Source organism: Tachysurus fulvidraco, chromosome 12 (assembly GCF_022655615.1).
Source record: "Tachysurus fulvidraco isolate hzauxx_2018 chromosome 12, HZAU_PFXX_2.0, whole genome shotgun sequence".
In the NCBI taxonomy this organism is placed as follows: Eukaryota; Metazoa; Chordata; class Actinopteri; order Siluriformes; family Bagridae; genus Tachysurus; species Tachysurus fulvidraco.
This window is the reverse complement of record NC_062529.1, coordinates 22,721,111-22,723,590: the sequence shown is the minus strand read 5'-3', so window position 1 is coordinate 22,723,590 and position 2,480 is coordinate 22,721,111.

Genomic DNA, 2,480 nt, shown 5'->3' with positions numbered 1-2,480 from the left:
TGCATAATAAATGAGAGACTTGTTGCCAATGAGTAGAATTAAATAAAGCAAATAATATAAAATTGTGCTTTTTACTAATCATTTGAAGAACATTTAAAGTCTTTTAGAAAATGAATTGTCTCATAGCAAATCTTTGAGCTCCTCTTTGTGCATGAAACAGTTATACAGCATGATTTTGTATGCTGTATAGAATTAAAATTCCCTTTGCTGGAACTAAGAGACTCAAACCTGTTCCAGCATGACAATGCCCATGTGCATAACTTGAGGTCCGTGAAGACATTCTTTGCCAAGTTTGAAGCGGAAGAACTTAAGTGCTAACAGGTTTGCTCCAGAAAGCGGGGATGGGTTGGAATCTACAACAAGCAGATATGGGTTTGATGGTCCACACATTTTCATGAATTGAGTTTACTGTAAGTTTCTTTAATGTCCTAATTTAATTAAAATGATTACTTAATACAATTATTTTTCTCATTCCATTTCATAAATGCATGGAATATTATGTTTAAAAATTTTTTAACTGTTAGAGTAACTAAGTGTAACTAAGTGTAACTAAGTGTAATGGAGGTGTGGGATAGGGTAGTGCTTAAAATGTTTTTGATTGTACCTTCCTGCATATGTAGCAATATTTATGATATGGCGGTTGTTACAAACCTGTTTCTCATTTAACACTTTTCTGGCCTCACCTTCATCTATTTAAAAACTTTACACTCATGTGATTTATCTATTTTTTATGTAAGAGTAATTGTTTATATATGGGCATGTCAGGAAATACTGGAATGGCAATCAAAAGTATGCAATCCTATCAGGTGACAACTCATCAGCATTTTTTTACCTTCAGATATGTCATAACAGGCAATGTTTTCATTACCTTTTTGGAAGTATCTTTGAACATTTATCTTAGTTAGTGTTGAAGGGAAAACATAAAAATAACAAAGATTGAAATAATTAACAATATTTAAAATTTCTTTGTATTTTTATACATGCAAGTCAAGTCAAGAAGCTTTTATTGTTAACTCATACCATATATAGCTGTTGCAGTACACAGTGAAATGAGTCAACATTTCTCCAGGACCATGGGGATACATAAAACAAAGACAGAGCTCAGGACTTAAGTACAGTAAGTAGTCCTTAAGTGCATAAAGTGCATCTGTGCAACCTATTGCAAACAGTGCAGGACAAAAGACAGTGCAGGACAAAAGACAGTGCAAACAAAAAATACAAGACATTACACAAAAGACAATACACTAAGGACAATATTCAATTCAATTCAATGCAAGTTTATTTGTATAGCGCTTTTTACAATAGACATTGTCTCAAAGCAGCTTTACAGAACATAAACATAGAGCAGAAGGTAAACGTAAGGAATAATAAAAGAAATAACGAATAATAAAAGAAAAAGAATTAACAGAATAAAAAATTCAAGATTATTATTAGATGTATATAGTTCACAATGTGTATGTATTTATCCCCCTATGAGCAAGTCTGAGGTGACTCAGGCAGCAGTGGCAAGGAAAAACTCCCTTAAATTGGTAAAGGAAAAAACCTTGAGAGGAAAGGGATTCAAGGGGGACCTCGTCCTCATATGGGTGACACTGGGGGTGTGATTGTAATATACAGTCAAACAAATGTTGTATTGGTGTAAGGATCATGGACTTCAGATCTCTTTAGTATCACAGAGTCTAAATGGAGATGTCTCAGGATTCTTAGAGTCATCCCACAGTGGACGTTGGGAGCTGGTACAATGTCTGGATGCCTCGGGATGGGTACAAAGAGAGAAGCAGTGGAGAGGGATTAACATATCTGCTGTTCATAAAAATGTGCAGGTCTGATATACTGGTGCATGATATTATAGAATGTATTATGTGTACGCCTGACTAAAGAGAGGAGTTTTTATTCTACAATTAAACTGGGAAAGTGTGTCTGAGCCCCAAACACTATCAGGAAGACTATTCCAAAGTTCGGGAGCTAGATAAGAAAATGCTCTACCACCTTTAGTAGACTTAAATATTCTGGGAACTACCAGAAGTCCTGAGTTTTGTGACCTCAGAGGGCATGAAGGATTGTAACGTGTTAGAAGACTAGCTAGATACATGGGAGCTAAACCATTAAGAGCCTTGTACGTAAGTAGCAGCAGTTTCTAATCAATTCTAAACTTAACAGGTAGCCAGTGTAGAGATGATAAATTTGGAGTTATATGGTCATACTTTCTTGTTCTAGTGAGAACTCTGGCAACTGCATTTTTTACTAACTGTAACCTATTTATTAAAGACGTGGGACAACCACCTAGTAATGCATTACAACAGTCCAGTCTAGAGGTCATGAATGCATGAACTAGCTTCTCAGCATCAGAGACAGACAGGATGTTTCTCAGCTTGGCAATATTTCTAAGGTGGAAGAAGGCTGTTTTGGTAGTATGGGCGATATGATTTTTAAAAGACAAGTTGCTGTCTAATGCAACACAGAGGTCTTTCACTGTCGAG